Source organism: Erpetoichthys calabaricus, chromosome 5 (genome assembly GCF_900747795.2).
Source record: "Erpetoichthys calabaricus chromosome 5, fErpCal1.3, whole genome shotgun sequence".
NCBI lineage: Eukaryota > Metazoa > Chordata > Cladistia > Polypteriformes > Polypteridae > Erpetoichthys > Erpetoichthys calabaricus.
Window position 1 is genome coordinate 1,299,924 of NC_041398.2, and position 18,973 is coordinate 1,318,896.

The 18,973-nt window shown below is 42.5% G+C and overlaps 1 protein-coding gene and 1 long non-coding RNA gene across 2 annotated transcripts in view; both read right to left on the minus strand.

Annotated features, from left to right (window-relative positions):
* Positions 1-8,802, minus strand: part of LOC127527873 (uncharacterized) — a 158,698-nt gene extending 149,896 nt beyond the window's left edge. Inside the window, exon 1 of the long non-coding RNA XR_007935041.1 lies at positions 8,735-8,802. This is a non-coding gene — a long non-coding RNA (uncharacterized LOC127527873). The remainder of the gene's footprint in view (positions 1-8,734) is intronic.
* Positions 1-18,973, minus strand: part of LOC127527841 (tripartite motif-containing protein 16-like) — a 514,766-nt gene that overhangs the window by 215,967 nt on the left and 279,826 nt on the right. The gene's annotated exons all lie outside the window — the stretch shown is intronic.

Sequence of the window (18,973 nt, forward strand, 5' to 3'; positions counted from 1 at the left end):
GAATAAAACAGCAGATCAGCCAAAGATGATGTAGTTGGCTTTGTGGCTCCTTATGTTGAATGGACGGTGTTGTTGTGTGAGCCTGTAATATCCAGAGATGATCTGCTGGACAGCAGTGTGAATAATGTCCACCTGCTTTTAGAGTTTCAGTTAGAACTGTCATCTGGAAAGAGGAATTGTGGCTAATCAGATGTTTGCACATCGAGAAACTGCAGCAAAACTCAATATCAAAAGAATCAGAGCAGGCATTGAGAAAAACCAAAGTGCTTAACGGAGTCAAAATGAAAATCACAAGCAGTCACCGACTAGAAGATATGCCTTAAATCTCGATGTCAAAACTGCAAACAAACTACAAATGGTATTTCTCTGAATTGATCATCAATCCTAGGAGTACCCACAGGGAAGTTCTTGGAGGGTTGAATTCTCAGCCTCAGGCCATTGACTCAAAACTGTACAATAATTTAAAGGCCTAACGCCACAAACATCTACACTCAAAACTTTAAACGTAGATAAAGCGAGATTTGTCACGAACCAATATTCAGACGACGTACCGTCTCTAAAATCTAGACGCTGAGCCATTAACGCGGTCAAAGTGAGAATAAGCCTGAATTTACACTCACACACTGAAGCTGATTAACAGTTGGATCTTCAGTGTTGGATTCTGCCTCACTTGTGATGAAGGGTGTGAGGCCGAGCGTCGGTGATGTGGCACTTAATTCTAGGGAGACAACAGTGCAACATGTCCTACCAACACAGTCAAGAAGAATAAAGCTACAAAATGGCAACAGGACACACTTACAATTTAGCAATAAAAACAGTTTATTAATTGTCAATTCATTATTAACACCAAATGCTCATGTATTAATAATCTCTAATGTACAAGGCCTACAAGAACTCAAAGTAAAGAAAGAGAAAAAATATTTAAAGCAAAATAAAATGTCAAGAACGTTCACATTTTAACAGGCCTGGCACATCTTTGATTATCTCTGCTGGTTTCACTGCACAACAATTTTTTTGAAACCTCTTGCTTCCTGAAAAGATGTTGCTGATTGTGCCAGGTACCTACTAGGTATGCACAAATATAGTTTTGGTTTTACTGCCTCACGTAGGAACTCTGAGAAATAGACATTTACTGTATATGTTTACTGACAATAACGTATTTAGTCCTGTTTATGTTTCCCATAAGCTATTAAATTCAACAGAATTCAAAGTGTTTTGCTCCTGATTTTCTTTTGTATTCAATGTCTGGTGCATCACGTTGCAGTGTCCAACAGTAGTCAGCAAGCATTGACAGATTCCAGTTGTCCTGGTATCGTCTCTCCATTGTAGCAATGTCCAGGTGAAACCTTCCATCGTGTTCTTCACTGACAGCACTGAGATTTGTGGGGAAGAAGTCCAAGTGAGAGTGGAGGAAATGAATCTTGAGTGCCATGTTGCACTTCATTGTCTTGTATGCTTTGAGAAGTTTATCTACCAGCTGAATGGAGTTTGGGGCTCTGTAATTGCCCAGTAAATTGTCAGCAACGTCACTGAAGTCTTTCCGGGCAATTTTTTCCAGCCCAACTAACAGATCTTCAAACCGCTTGTCACTCATAACATGTCTGATCTGGGGGCCAACAAAAATGCCCTCTTTGATCTTGGTGTCAGTTATTCTTGGGAACATCCATCTTAAATAATGAAAACCTTCGCCTTCCTTAATTCAGTGCTTTCACAAAATTCTTCATGAGTCCCAGTTTTATGTGAAGTGGAGGCCGGGTCAACAAGCGATTCATGTGCCACATTTTTCTGTCCTGGAACTAACTTTTTACGGAGTGGCCAGTTCTGTCGACTCTTTGGCACGGCTGTGCCATTCACAGATGAAACAACAGTACTTTGTATAGCCGAGCTGCAGTCCTAGTAACAGAGCGACGACTTTAAGATCTCCACAGATATTCCAGTTTCACCTGGTCTACTGGATGTGCTTCAGCACCAGTTCCATATTCTCATACGTTTCTTTCATGTGTGCTCCATAGCCAACAGGTACTGAAGGATAAATGTTGCCATTGTGTAGCACAACAGCTTTCAGGCTTAACATTGACGAATCAATGAAGAGACGCCACTCTTCTGGGTTGTGATCACAACCCAAGGCCGAGAACAATCCTTCAATGTCACAACAGAAACAGAGACTGTCGACTTGTGCAAAAAATGTGGTTATATCATGATGTCGGCCTCGAAACACAGAAATTTTCATAACTAGTGATAGCAAACACCATTCCCGCAGTCTCGAACCCAGCAGCTTGGCTTTTGGTTTTGACAGACCCAAATCTCTGAGCAAATCGTTCAATTCGGACTGTGATATCAGATGTGGATCGCCTGATCAAAATCCGGGTCAATGTCACTGTCAGTACCTTGCATTGCAGTTTCTTCATCTGGTTCGTCTAAGGTCTAATCCTCTGGTTGGAAGACTGTTGTCATGTGGCACGGGTCTCATTGCTGAGGCAGATTAGGAGATTCAATTGACTTCTTGTTTTTGACAGAGAAACCAGACATCTTAGTCAAACAGAAGTAACAGTCCGTCACATGGTCTTTCTGTTCTCGCCATATCATCGGAACAGCAAACAGCATCGTCTTTCGAGTGCCTCTGAGCCAGGCTCTCAGACTGACACCACATGTCACACAGTGAATGTGAGATGCCCATTCCTTGTCTTGATCAACAAGTGTGCACCCGAAATCCAGATGATAAGCTTTCTTCACAAGAGCAGTCATCCAACGTCTCTGAGGCACAAGTGTATATTCACCACAGATATAGCAGAATGTATCGCGGCTGTTACGACATTGACGAGACATATCGGCCGACACCAAATCGTCTATAGCATCAGGCTTACTTGCTGTTCTATTGCTACAGATACTCTACTTTACTATACTGATACTCTACATACACACTGACTATCTAGATTAACTAAATGAGTAGGATCAGTGTATGCCAGCCACCTTTATAGCATGCTGAGACAGCGTCAAGCTCATTCAGGCCTGCCCAGGATGTCAACTTCCACATAAGAGCTTCCAACCTGGCCTGATTCCATACCTGGACATGCCCAGGCTGCACAAACCGTTGTTGATAAGTCACTTATGGGAGCGAAAATGTTTGGATCCCTAAGGAGCTGCAAACTGCCAATGGGACAATAGCACATGTGGCACCCTCTACATTTTCCCTGCCTCCAGACCAAGTGAAGGGCCAAAATAGGGCTTCATGTTGGTCACATGCACTGTATCCATTTATACCCTGGAGTCAGTTGCCCATTGAACGCGGTAATAAACAGGACCTAATTTTCTAAGTACTGTAGCTGGGCCGAACCATTTCGGAGTTAGCTTAGCATTAAATTTAGTTGATGACTTAGAAAGGGGATGCACCTTCAACCAAACCCGGTCCCCTACAGAACAGAGATCTACTCTTCTCCATTTATTGTAGTACCTCGCCTGTTTGGCCTGGGACTTCACCTCCCGTTCCCTAACCTGTTTTATAATTGCTGATATGATAGTATCAGGACAGGGTGGAGTGATATGTCGTTCTAACAGCCCAAGAATTTGTCTTCCAAGAGCTATTTGCGCAGGAGACTCACCGGTACCCTCATGAAAGGTAGAGTTCGGGTCCAAGCGTAGATCGGGAAGATTTTGATCCCAGTCTTGATGACGGCTCCCAACATAGGAGGCCAGCAGGTTTTTCAAATTGCGGTTCACTCGTTCCGAGAGGTTAGCCTGAGGATGGTATGCTGTGGTCTTCTTGTGCTGTACACCTCAATTCATCAAAAAGTGGTCATCTCAGAGCTTGTGAATTGTGGCCCCTTATCTGTGATGATACATCTGGGAACTCCCCAGCGAGTGAAAATTTAACTTCTGAGGGTAGAGCAAATGCGAGTTGTTTTGGCATCACACAAGGCAAACAGCTGTACCCATTTAGTAAAATAGTCCACCGCCACCATTAAATAAGTTTTTTTTCATTATTCTGACTGGGAGTGGTCCCATTAAATCAACCCCCCAAGTTTCTCCAGGGTTTTTTACTGTTGTGGACCACAGAGTCCTGCTGGAAAACCAGGCGGGTTCTTGTACTGCTGACAAATAATACAAGTCTTTACATGTTTCCAAACATCCTTCCTTACCGTCAGCCACCAGGCTACCTCTAATATCCTTTCCAACGTCTTCAGATGACCTAGATGACCATCAAGAGGACTGTCGAGGAAATAGGCAAGGAACTCAGGCACATGTGATTCAGGGACAAAAAGTTGGTATTTATTTCCTCCCACTCTGGCTGGCACGCAGCGATGAAACATACCCCGAAGTTCCTGACAGATAATGTAACCCTTTTTGGAATTATTCCATGACTCCTGACAAACAGGAGTGATGGACTGAGCTTGAACTATGTTCTGAAGATCCAGAGGCTGGTTTGTCCATTGAGTTGATACAAGGGCCACAGCAGAAGTTATTGGTGGTTCCAAATCCCGGGAAAGCACATCTGGTACCACATTTCCATACCCCTTCCGGTAAAACACTCTAAAAGTAAATTGTTAAAGATGCCAAACCCAATGGGTCAATCTGGATGAGGTCTTGGGGCAGTTAAAAGCCCATGCCAGGGCACGGTGGTCAGTATATACTTCAAACAGAACCGCCTCAAGAAAATGTCGCCACTTCTCAACAACCCAAACTACTGCCAGACATTCTTTTTCAGAGGCTGAATAATTTAGCTCTGGGCCACGTAGCGTATGCAATCACCCGTTCTTCTCGCTCCTTAGTCTGAGTGAGGACAGACCCAAGCCCTAAGTCACTGGTGTCTGTTTGCACCTGAAAGGTAAGGCATGGATCGGGTTGCGATAGGACAGGTGGTTCCAATAGCGCCTGTTTGAGGTTTTTAAAAGCACCTTCGCATTCTGGAGTCCATTCCCACGGCACTCCCTTTGTGGTCAATTGATGGAAAGGGGTGGCAGTGTCAGCTAATTTAGGGACGAATTTGTGGAACCAGCCTACCATCCCCAGAAAGTGCTGCAATGCTTTGATGTTGACAGGAGGGGGGTAATCCACAATAGCAGTGATCTTGTCCGGGTCCACTTTGACACTTTCGGCTGACACCACATGCCCCAAGAAAGTGAGGTGGGACTGCAAGAAGAGGCACTTTTTCATGTTCAAGGTCAGCTGAGCCTGCTTGAGTCGGTAGAAGATGTCATCAAGATCCAGCAGATGTTGTTCCATTGAAGGAGAGAAGACAACGATATTGTCGATATACACATAGCAGGTCTTCCCAATCAACCCTCTCAGCACTTGCTCCATCAGTCTCTGAAAGGAAGCCCCAGCATTTTTAAGCCCAAAGGGCATTACCTGAAAATGAATCAAGCCTTCTGGAGTGATCACAGCAGTCTTTTCTATGCTGTCTTCCCCCATACACACTTGCCAATAACCAGACTGAAGACCCAGAGTGCTAAAAACAGCTGCACCGCCCAATGATTCTAATATTTCATGCACCAAAGGAATGGGATTGGCGTCATGATGGGTTTTGGCATTCAGACCCCTGTAATCGACACAGAATCAAAACGTGCCATTCGATTTCCGGACCAGTACTACTGGAGCAGCCCAAGCTGCAGGTGAAGGTTCAAGAATACCGTCCTCCAACATGTGGTCAACCTTTAACACAACGCACTATATTATGTCCAAAAAATATTAATGTGGAAAACATAAATACCCAAGTCATTCCATTACTTCCTGGAGAGACACAACTCTTTCTAAGCTCTGACGAACTTGACTCTGATCACAACAATAACCATCTTAAATGACCTTACATGTTCTGAGCTGGAATTACCTTTTACACTTAAACGGCGTGTACAAAGACATTTTCAAATAAACCTTTACACTGTGCCACACACTTTATTGTTTGCTTTCTATTTGCATCATCTACACCGTCACACTATTCTATATCTCATTCATACATCACGCTCTTTCTCATTCCCAACACCAGGGGTTGGCGAGCGAAGTGAGCAGGGGGCGGAGCCCCCTAGTTCTATAATAAACCTCCTCTTCATTGGAGACACCCTGTAAGCCCTAAGCCGGACAGGGACCTCATCCACAGTGCATATATGATGAGTAACTGCTGCCGTGCGTCCCAGTTTGTGTGTCCAAACCGTCGGCCAACTTCTCAATAGAGGCTGCACCTCCCAGGGCTGAGCACTTGTGCTAGCTTCTATACGACTCATCTCTGTAACTGATTGCGCCAGATAATAAAAAAGATTGGGCCACCGCAGCTCTTCCTGAGATCTTTCTTCGAACCTAAACAAATCTCCTCTGGGCAGAGTGTAATCTCCGGAACCTCGGACATAAATTCATGCCTGCTGCAATGATGGAGTCCAAACCCAGCAGCAGTGGCATGGTCAAGTAGTCATCCTCTAAGACATTTACGTCCACCTCCCAGGAAACACTGTGCAATGCAAACCGCATCAGGACTTTGCCACTATCACCATATGCCCTCCCATCTCCCAAGAAGAACCTCATTGTACCACCCACCTTGGCCAGCTTGTGGGGTTTTTAATCTTTTTCCACAAGCTGCACTTCATTAAGTTAAGAGTGCTTCTAGCGTCTACTACCACATCCCCAGTGATGTCCTGCACAGTTACTGGCACGACCAACAGGGGTAACTGGGTCCACACAGTGGTGAGCTCAGCCCCGGCAGATCAGTCCTTTTGTCATTGACCCTGTCCACTAGGTAAACTACTGCCTGAGGGGTCCTTCTTTTTTTGTTTGGCAGCCCAGTCTTTCTCAACTAAGGTACCGATTTTCACCAGTGATTGTACTGAGCCCTCAATACCCTGTAAAGCCACAGCCAGTCAGGGGTTACAAGAACCAAGGATACACCTCACGATGTCGTCTTCTGACATACTGGGTTTCCATTTCAAGCACAGCGCATGATATTCGTATGCAAAGTCTCTGATTGGCTGTGTAGGCTCCTGGTGGGTGTTCATTAGCTGATCTTTCACCTCAGCTCTATAATCCCCCGGTAGGAATGCTTCTAAAAATGCGGGGCGGAAGGAAGACCAGTCTGTTATGTCTGTCTTTTCTGCCTGCCACCAAGACCACGTTGGACCACTCAGTGATGTGTTTAAAAAGCCCATCAACTCCACATTAGTTAAAGGGTGGAGTTCTAAAAACGAATCCACCTGTTCCAAAAATCTGAGAACTTTCGCTGAGGAGGTTTTGAATTTAGAGAATTCCCAGCGTAGTGCAGCAGTCATGGAGACCCTGGAAGCCGTACCTCCCCATTGAGTTAGACTGCCGTGATTTCCAACAATAAGTGTCCATGCTCCTCCTCACCACGTCGTGCAGCTTGACTTCCCATTGCTGATCCCTTCTCTGGAGACAGGCAATCAATCGCTGGTCTACCTGCCGCACACAACTTTTCATATACTCACACATCACTTCTATGGTGCTATCTAACGATCCATGCAGAGCCTCTTCGCGAGCGGCAGCCCCTTCAGCCAATTCCATGATCTGATTGCACATCTCTTCCATCCATTCTTGCATCTCACCCCATAACGACGGCAGGATGTTTCCACCTCTTTGCACCTTAGCTGTTGATATGTATAGAGGATCCAGTAGGCTGGCTGCTTCATTAACCTCTTCGTACGTCCTGATCATAACACGTTCGCCCAGCTCAACCCATCTCTCTGGCCCCTCTCTCAGGCTGGAAGCCTCCTGCGCCAAATTCTCAGAAGACATCTGAACTATGATGGTGAAAAGTGCGTGAAAGGAGATAACGGATGTATACTAGTCAGCTCCCCGTACGGGACACCACTAATCTGTACCGCTTCCCCAGGAGGACAACTAAACCAGGGGTTGCAGCACAATCAGAAAACTGCTGGAGCAAAACAGTTTGATATCGAAAATGTTTTGGGGCAATGTGACCAATACTCGTCCTTTTATTTGACCCCTCACCACATGTCCCAGCTCAACATTAAACTTTATGCAATACCACAAATAAAGAAGATGGAAAAAACATTCACATAAATATTTTACATACAGACAAAAAACAAACAAATTAGTACATAACATAGCATCAAAACCAGCTTTCCCAGTTTAGGGGCGAGATGTTCTTGTTTAAGAGAAAAAGGTTTTCCAAAAAAGTTTACTGTCTTTACTGTTCTTGAGCACAGTGAAAGCCTCCCGGAATACGCGGACCGCTGAGCCAATAACAAAAATGTTCAGTCCTACCCGTCTGAAGAATTGTCTGCGAAACCAAAAAAAGTCCGTCTTCAGAGCCGCGTCTCCCTCGTGTCACTGAGTGAGCATAAAAAAGCTTTTTTCCAGCAGGTGTATTTCTAGGCGCTATCTCGTTGATTCCCTTTGCTCCACCACACGATCTCTCTCTCTCTCTCATTCTTTTCCGGTTCTACAGTCTTCAGCACCAACAGTCCTGTCCGTGTTACGACCTCCCCCTTTAAAGGTGTATTTACAGTATACACTTTTCTTGAATAACAACCTAAGGAGCTGCAAACTGACAAAGGGACAATAGCACATGTGGCACCAATGACAGACTTATTCAGTGCATGGTCACAGACTTGAAATAAAAAACACATGAACTCTGAAGTCTCCATGCCACAGCTGTCCTCAACAGTCCACTCAGGAGTGACTGACAGTTCTTCCCACCAATCAGCTTTCTTCTTTTGTTTTCAGTCGGTATCTGCCTTTTCTGTGCTGTCCTTTCTGATTTTGTCCATGTCACCTCTGCCACTGAGCGTATTTCATCGATGTCACCTCTTCATTTTGTGATTTCCACATTTTATATTTTTCTGTGGCGGCACGGTGGCGCAGTGGGTAGCGCTGCTGCCTCGCAGTTGGGAGATCTGGGGACCTGGGTTCGATTCCCGGGCCCTCCCTGCGTGGAGTTTGCATGTTCTCCCCGTGTCTGCGTGGGTTTCCTCCGGGCGCTCCGGTTTCCTCCCACATTCCAAAGACATGCAGGTTAGGTGGATTGGCGATTCTAAATTGGCCCTAGTGTGTGCTTGGTGTGTAAGTGTGTTTGTGTGTGTCCTGCGGTGGGTTGGCACCCTGCCCAGGATTGTTTCCTGCCTTGTGCCCTGTGTTGGCTGGGATTGGCTCCGGCAGACCCCCGTGACCCTGTGTTCGGATTCAGCGGGTTGGAAAATGGATGGATGGATGGATATTTTTCTGCCTTCATGGCCAATGTGCCCTTTTTAGATCGGTGTCCTTGTAAGAGTCAAGCTATACTCACACTTATGAGAACATCAATGACATGAAATGTAAAAAGAGTGTGGCCAAAAAATGAAACATAAACTTACAAAATACAGAAAGTCAACCAGAGTGAACCAACGGCGAGTAGTGAGGGGTCAAATGTGACCTTCAGTGGTGGGGGTACAGAAGGGGCCACTTCTGCTTGTTGGAGTATTCTGTGAAGTAAATGAAGCTGAAGCTTTGTGTAGCTGACACTCTCTCAGAGCAGAGCTTTCTAATCGTCCATCCTGCTGTTGGAGTTTATTGAGCTCCTGTGACCTCCAGCTTGTAGTCTCGACGTGAAGAAACGTTGTCTTGGGTATCGATATGAAGAAGGTGCTGAACTCAAACTGAAACTGAACCAACACATTCGGAGTATACAGCGTCCTTCACACACCACCCCAGGATATCCTGACGTGGAGCAAAGGAACATCTGTTATATTTTTAGGTTAATTTATCAAATGAACAGCTGGGGCAGCAGAGATCTCTGTGTGTTTCTGCTTTGTCTTCCCTTTTACTCATATTTGTCAGAAAATAAAATCAGTTCATTTCATTTACATTGTGTTGTGCATTCATTATGGTGTCCCATTTCTCACAACATTATTATTATTATTTTAAATAATATTCCTTCTACACATTAATTGATATCCTTCACAACTGTGGTCCCCCGTGCTAACCATAGCATGCTGCTGTGACGCCCTATTCAGGTGTTAAACATTTCTCTTTGAACCCTGAATGTTTCATTTTATTTGTATTTAGATCTTCTTAAATTCCCACTTTTGGACTCACCCTTGACACACAGCTGATGAATGTGTTTGGTTTGTAAAGACTTTTATCATTTATAAATGATAACCTAAATTAGTGTAAAAGTCTTATAAAGCCCCTCTACATTGGTCTGTCATGTGACGGCTCTCTTTTCAGTCTCCTGTCCTCCTCGACTGTCCCTCCCCAGTATCTGATTGGACAGCATTGGCAGTCAGCTGACGTCACTAAATGACTTCTTCATTATCAGGGTTAAGAACGGCTGTCTGCACTCAGCCCAGGCGTCAGCCATCAGAGGACATCCCAGAGATGGTACAAGTTCATTGCTACTCAGATAAGGTCCCATCTCCAAAGCTCCGAAATAAAAATATTCCCCTCATTGTCAGTGGCACCTCCTGGTAGTTGGCACTGCACTGTGGATTTGATTTGACTTCTCCATTTTTTCATTATTACATTGAACATTTTCAGTTGTGTTCAGTCCCTGTATGGCTGACGTACTGGCAGTACAGTTTCTGAGTCCTTCATGAAATGTTACGTGATGCTGATGACGGCTGTTACAGGAGGACCACTTTCAATATTCAGAACAGCGAAGAGGCTTACCACAAGTAAGACAGTCATTTAGGACTATGAAGACCACTGCTGTCTGAAAAGCGTTAACCACATTTAGGACAACAATGAGGGATTTCTTTCACCTCTAAGTTGTTGAAGAAGATTCTTGCTGTTTGTGAAATATGTGTTGTATTCCAGTGTGAATTCAGATGTGGCTCTGAGGTTACCTTACTTGTACAATCTGTTTGCCTCTTTAATTGTTTTCTCCACTATTCTCATGTACTTATTAACTGCAGGAAACTGGAGTCCTTTATCTCATTCAGAAGATTTTTATTCATTTTTTTTTCTTGAAGAGCCAATGGAAAGATCATTTGTCATTTCTAGAACAGGTTTTACTCCAATATGACTTTGTGTTCGTCTCCAAAAACGTTTTCTAGAAAAGTACCCTTTACCACATTCAGAACAGGTGTACTGCTTCTCTCCAGTGTGGATCTTCCTGTGGCACCTAAGTGCACTTGGACATGAGAATCATTTGCCACACTCTGGCCAGCAATAAGGTTTCTCTCCAGAGTAAATTCTCGTGTGATCTTTAGGAGTCGTACTATCTGAGAAAAGCTTGCCACCATCAGAACAGCTTTGTTTCTTACCAGAATGAATTATTTTATGTTTGTGAAGAGAACCATTATAGGAGAATCGCATTCCACACTCAGTACAACTGTAAGGCTTCTCTCCAATATGACTTCTCCTATGATTATAAAGAGAACTGAGGTGTGAGAATTGTTTGCCACATTCCAAGCAATAGTGTGGTTTCTGTCCGGTGTGACTTCTGATGTGACTCTTTAGGGTGTTGTGTTGTGAGAACTGCTTATCACATTGAGGACAACAATAAGGTTTCTCTCCAGTATGAGTTGTGATGTGGCACTGAAATAAGCATAAATGTAAGAATCGTTTCCCACATTCAGAACAGCAATTTGATTTTCCTTCAGTATGGATTTTGGCATGTCTGTAAAGATATTTCTGGCTTGTATAACATTTGTCACATTCAGAACATACATACTGCATTCTCACTTTAGTGGGAGTTTGTGTGTTTACTTGAAAAGAGCTAATGTTGAAAAACCTTTTTCCACATTGAGAAGAGCAATATGGCTTCTCTCCAGTATGAATTTCTGAGTGCCTTTGAAAACTGCATTTGTCAGAAAATTGTTTGGCATATTCTGGACAACAATGAGGTTTTACTCATTTGTGGATTCTTTTGTGCCTCTGGAGATTGCTTCTTCTTGAGAAAGACTTGCCACATTCTGAACAGCAATGAGGTTTATCTCCTGTGTGGCTTCTTCTGTGCTTTAGAAGATAGCTTCTCCTTGAGAACAACTTACCACATTCTGGACAGCAATGAGATTTTTCTCCTGTGTGAATTATTTTGTGCCTCTGAAGATAGCTTATACATGAGAACGACTTACCACATTCTAAACAGCAATGAGGTTTTTCTCCTGTGTGGCTTCTTCTGTGGTTATGAAGATAGCTTCTCCTGGAGAACAACTTACCACATTCAGGACAGCAATGAGGTTTTTCTCCTGTGTGGATTCTTCTGTGGTTCTGAAGATATCTTCTCATTGAGAATCGTTTGCCACATTCTTTACAGCAATAAGGTTTCTCCTCTCCAGAGTGAATTTCTGTGTGTTTGTTAAGATGCTTGATGTTTGGGAAAGGCTTGCCACATTCATTACAACAATATGTTTTTTCTCCTGTGTGAATCTTCATATGCTTATTAAGATCACTTTTGTGTGTGAATTGTTTGCCACATTCCAAACATTTTTTTCCAGTATAAATTTGGATTTCTTTCTCCACTTGCTGTCGATCCGTTTTGATGGTTTCTGTCTGTGTTACTCCAGTAGCATGGAGAGAACTGCACTGCAAAAAGGCTGCTGTCAGGTTCTCTGATCCTCTTGCTGATTTCTTCATAGCTTTCTCATTGTATTGAGGGAAGGGCTGACCAAATGAAGATGGAGAGGAGTAGCCATTCTTCTGAAAATCTGAAATAACATCAAACATTTTAACTATTTTTCCTGACACCTTTATCCAAGGTAACGTACAACATCTGATACACAATTGGTTATTTAAGAGCCAGTCTTAGAAAGTAATGCTTTAGGCTTCAAGTTAAATCCATACTAATATATTTTTTTCATAGTCATAGACAATGGTATAGTTTTATTCCCCCTATAAGTTAGTAAGAGATAGAACTTTCTTGCTATAACTAAGATACAGTTTGTTAACTGAGTCAGTTGTTGTTTAGAACTGGTCCCAGTGCACAGGGACTTAAAGACACATTTTCAACATAGAAATGGGATCGCCATACAGTTTTCTGACCATTCTTAAATGGTTCAGAAATGTTTAGAATTGAATTTGTAACAATAAGAAATGAAACAATATTTATAAAATTTGAACAGAAGTTTAAAGAAGAACTTTTCTTTTTTTTTTGCTATATCCCTTTGTGTATGTCAGAGTTGCTGAACTTTGGTAATTTTGGGAAAAACACAGCTACACTTTTCATCAGAAAACTTGCTATCTGGAGGAGTTGAACTTGAACTGGAAACTACCATCTGAGAATTGAGGATGCTTGTGCTCCTGAACTCGGCAACGAAAGATAAAGAACTGAGCTACTGTGAGTTACTGTGCTCTTATCTTCTCTCTCTGCATGATCGTAAATGAAACCAAGGTCGCTGTACCTGAACTTGAGAAGGTTTAAGAGACTGTAATATTATATAAGGCATTGTGGAGGAGTCATGGAAGCCTTGCTGTAAAGAAGTAATCTGTTTTGCTGAAGTGTCCCAATTGTGACAAAGCAGTTTATCTGGAAACGCACTGTCATAAGAGACTCACACTTACTGTGAACATGGCGATGTCCAACCTTAGTTCAAGTGAAGTTACCAGGAATAATCGGAGTACAGACTCAAAGCCAGAGAATGTGCTTGTGGATCTTACAGATCACTTAAAGGAAAGTCAAGATTGACTTTCTAAGCTTAAGACTGAAATTGAAAACCTTAAAAACATTCTAGGAAACCACAGTGAAGTAGCGCAGCTGTTTGAAATCATTTGTGAGATGCACAGTCAAGCTGAAGAGCTGAATAAAAGAGTAATATCTATGCTAAGTAAAGAAACCGTAATTAACAAACAGAAAACAACATTAGCAGAAAATTCTAAGAAACGGGACCATTTTAGTGACACTACAGCAACATGGCTTAAAAGGTACAAAGAGCCTTTTATCACACTCATCTGACGAGTAGTTAGTCAATCAATTCAGAGAGAACGAGATTGAACAGAAACTAGAGTCCTGCAAACTTCTCAGTTAAAGTGCGCTCTCGATAAGAAATGTGGCTTGTCTTCCCAGCTAAAGGCCTCAGTAACATCACTCCCTACAACAGTTGTAATTGAACAATCGACACTCGATAGCATCCTACAAAGGCTGAATGAACTTGAGTGCGACAGACAAGAACGATCTGTAACTAATACAGGGGCCCATTGGCAGACTTACACACACAATCTCACTGAGGTGCTCATACAAAATCAAGTCGAATGTCAGAAGGCAATCATAGAAATGGCCCAAAAAAAGGAAGCTCCAGTTCCTGTTTGTCCTGCGCCACATAGTGAAGTACCACATAGACAAGTCCCTTTATTCACAGGCGACCACTTAGCTTACGCAGACTTTATCAGAGCCTTTCATCATGCTGTAGGTGAAGTGCTAGAAGACCCTCAAGATAAACGAGATTACTTGATTCAATACACAAGAGGTCCTGCTCAGGAAACGATTAAGGGTTGTGCACGATTGTCACCAAGTCACGGCTATGAAAAGGCCAGAAATCAACTTGAGAGTTACTATGGCAACCACGTTTATAGTTGATGGATACATGGATAAAGCATTGAAGTGGCCTCAAATAAAACAAAACGATGGAGAGGCCTTGAGAGACTATGCAACCTTTCTTCATAACTGTATGGATGCAAGGAACCGGGATGAATTCAACAGCACTCAACATATCTGTACTATCGTCACAAAGCTCCCACACTCCTTACAAGATAAGTGGTGAAATACAGCCTTTAAACTTGAAGGAAGAGAAGACAAAGAGGCAGATATTTACGATCTAACTGTCTTTATACATTGACAGGCTAGGATGTTGTAATAAAAAGGTTTTCTCTGTAACAGGAGAAGGGATGAAATAAAGGAGTAAGAGGGGGGGTTGGTCGCTTCAGTGCAAAACCAGCTACAAAGATTGGAATGTTTGGGATGATAGCGAAAGAATGTGCAAAAACTTCTTTCTCATAAAGAGTTTCAGAATGTTATGGGAATACAGTCAAGGCCATGTACTTGTTTTTCACTTCGAGGGGCTTCATTGCAAGCAACGCTTGTTATTGTGTGTCTTCTGATACTAGGCACCATCTCAGTGAGGGCCAAGTAGAAGAAAAACAATACTGCATCCCGTGGAAGGGTGTGTGCTGAAACTGATCACTTCTGTATACACTGCTTACACGTAAGCCATTTTGGGTAAGGACACTCAATTAGTATATAAGGGAAGGTTCCGCCCTCAGTTTCTTCGGAAGCTCAACCGTGGGGAACGTGCACACCGCCCGGTATTGGACCAGGCTCACGAGTTGATCCTCTGACGAGACTGACACGCGGGCTCCCTCAGTCTACTGGTCTAGGATGATGGCTCTGGGTCTTTTGATATTACTGTAAGTATAGTATAAGTCATATATATATATTACTGTAAGTCAATAGTACAATTCCTATATCTGCATGTATATTGCTATTATATTGTATGTAACTGATATTATATTTGAACAAGTAAACAATTGAAGTATTGGACCTTTCCTCTTTGATTCCTGCCTGCTTATTTTCTCTTAAAACCTTGGAACCATTTTCCCAAACTAAAACAGATGTTAATGCATTCTGTTTATGAAAAGGCCCCACAGGGTAGCACAGAGAAAAAAGAGAAAGGAGCGACAAGGCTAAGTTTCCTGTGAAGAGCAGTCAGAGATCAGGAAGTGTCTTCACTACAAGTATTACTGACGCTACTGCAAAGCGGACTCGAGAAACCTCAGTCAAAAAGACTGTTACTGATGTCTGTGCATTTAAAAAAGCCTTGTGTATTTTGTAGTGGCCAGCATACTCCTGCTGAGTGTAGTAAAATCAAAGATCTGCCGCATAAAGAAAGAATTCACATTTTAAAATCTAAAGGTTTATGTTTTCATTGTCTCAAACAGGGGTATCTTGGTAAGAACTGCAAAGAAAGGATGAAATGTCAGACATGTTCTTTGCAGCACCCAGATATCCTGCACATCAAAAAAGAGGTTGGAGTGACATCTTCAGCTACAGCCAGTGTGGCAACATCTACTGAAGGAGAAGCTGAGACTGGAACTTGTGCCTTTACTGGGGCCGGTGAAGAGTGCGCACTGTACAGTATGTGGTTACTGTTAAGGTAAAATCTAATAAGAGCGAGAGGTAAATAGAAACATATGACTTTATGGACCATGGTAGTACAGTAACAATTTGTACTCAAAAGCTCCAGAGACAGTTACACCTTCAGGGGAGATGAACACAAGTATTCCTCCAAACTAAGAGTAACTATGATGATGATCCAAAAATGCTAACCAAATGCTCTGTCTTATCAGATTTGCAAGTCAGTGGTGTCAACGATGATGAATATATTGATTGGCCAAAGGTCTATACACAGGTCTTCATTCCAGTGAACAGAGAAAGCACTCCACTACAAGAGGACATCGAGAAGTGAGCATATCTTATCTCGTATTGAGTCTGAAGTTGATCTTTTAATAGGAATCAACAACCCAGAAATCTTCAAGCAGTCACGAATCATACCAAGCCAAGGAGGTGGACCTCATGTTGTGAAGACTGCACTTGGATGGGTGGTCGGTGGGCCATACAAAGAGATAGGTGACCTCACAAAACAAAGTGGTAAGCTGCCCAAACATTCAATCAATCAAATGTCAAAAACAGAAATTGAAGATACGTTGCTGTAACAGTATAACACAGATTTTACAGAGTGCAGCTCTCAAATGTCCAGGAGGACATCAAGTTCATGTGCATAGCCTCAGAATCTACGAGACTGGTCGGTGGCCACTATTGCTTAAATCTGCCTTTGAAGGATGAAACACTTAAAATGGCAAACAATCGCTGTGCAGCGTGCTATTGGGCTTAAGAGAAACTGAGCAAAAATGCAGGTGTCCATGAAGACTATAAAGCCTTCATGAAAGACATTATTGACAAGGGTTAAAGTACCCAAAGAAAGCCTGGATTGTAATGAAGGCAGGGTGTGGTGCATTGCACATCATGGTGTGTATCGTCCAATGAAAAATAAGATTTGAGTGGTCTTTGATTGCACAGCCACCTACCAGAGAACTTGACTTAATGAACAATTATTGAAAGGTTCTGACCTAACACTCTCATTGGTGACCTTACAAGATTTAGAAATGAGCCAGTAACACTAAGGGCAGACATTAAGTCAATGTTCTACCAAGTTAAAGTACCAGGTAGACAAGGGTGAGGTATTTATTCTTATTTCTTTCTTCTTGTGGGCATTTTTGGCTTAACTGCCACACAATTTAAGAAATATACACGTCTTTAACAAAATATGACTTTTGATATTCTCATTGTATGTAATGCGCGGTTGGCCTAACATACGTCACAGCTTCAGTCAAAGCTTCATGATGTTCAAGTCATGTAATGAACACTTTAGATTTTTCCTTATTCACCCAAGTTTCTCTAATTTATCATTTATTAGGTAACCTATTGTTTGTTATCGTGCACCCAAGCAGGTGGTCTTTATCCAAGTTCAATTAACCGTGTTTTCCACTCTCATTTCAATCTTCTAAAAACATCAAAGCACCCACCGTTAGAATTTATAACTGCTCTCTTTCTTTTATATTTAATCACATTACTCACTTATTCCAACTCTCCCAGGTGACTCTTCTCCTTCTCTCCCATTTTCCTCAGTGATTTTCTCTTCAGACTCCGAAAACTCTGATTTCAGCTCTGTAGAATTCTCCTGTGTTGCCAGTCGTCCCGTATTAGTAGACCAGGGCTGTAAACTGTATGGAGATTCTTCACAGGCATCTTGCTTGAAAATATCCTCAGTTTCATGCTTTTGAACTTCAAGACCATCTGAGAAATCATTCAAATCCTCAGTTTTAATGACAGCAGTCACCCCCTTGCACTCCTCCTCCTCTTTAAAAAATGAAATTCTGTCTTCGTGATCCTCCACCTTCACGCACACAACCTCTGGTATGAGCCACTCACAGTCCTCTTCTTTAATGTCCACCATTCTTTCATCCACGCCATCTTCTTTGGCAGAGGCCATGCTCTGTGGGAAACTCTTCTCTCTCTTTAAGTGTCTGCCCTTCTCTTCTCAGATTCACTTCTCACATGGACAGCCCCGAGACGAAGCCCATTAGACATTGCAGTGTATGGCCATGTGAAACGGGAAAGCCCTGTGAAAATAAAAGTGGTAGAATTAACTTCATAAAGTCAGTAAAAATAATGAGCACACTTCAGGGTCACAGTGCCCTCCATGAGGTTTGATTCAAAGACACATTTTTCTCGATTTCCTTCTCTGCCTCACAGTTTAAAATTACGAATCAAACAATTCAGATGTGATCAAAGTGCACTGCAGACCTTCATTAAAGGGGATTTGCATACATTTCAGTGCCACCATGTAGACATGACAACACTTTATCTACATGGCACCATCATGTTTGGACACAGCAATGACAGGTCTATTAAAGCCATCATATTTAGGGCTTTGTTGGATATCTTCGCTGGACTTGAACTGCACATCGGAAGCTTCATTCTGTTCAGTTGTTATATTCTATATCTTATATATGTGCTCCTATTTGTGGGATTACAGGACTGCATCCTGACTGGGAGTAGGACATTCAGGGTTTGAAGAGAGTGGGTTTGTAGGAGGTTACTCATGACGGTTGTGTTTTATGGGAGAGAAGAACAAAAAGTGTGTGGCTAACATCAAAGGTGTTGTGTTGTTATTTAAGTTTAACATTCGTAGTTGAGGATGGCTGCTAATTATAGAATCCTGCCTGCATTTGACAAGAGAAAGGCATACGAGAGCTGAAATAATGAAGATTTTTAAAAACATCCTTAAAAAGGGCAGGGACACTTTTAGATAATGAAAATGACAAAGCAGTGATGTTTAGTCAGCCAGTGACTCTTGAATTAACCAGCTCTGCTCATTACTGTGTGAACATCTCAGATAAAGAAATAAAAACGATAAGCATTGTGAATGGGAGATTCTAAGAGTCTCAGAAAACAGGAGTACAGGAGAGAAGTAAAAGGCTTTGTTAAACCTTCACCTGCAATGTGGACCTCCTTCAATGAACCGATTACACAAACTGCTTC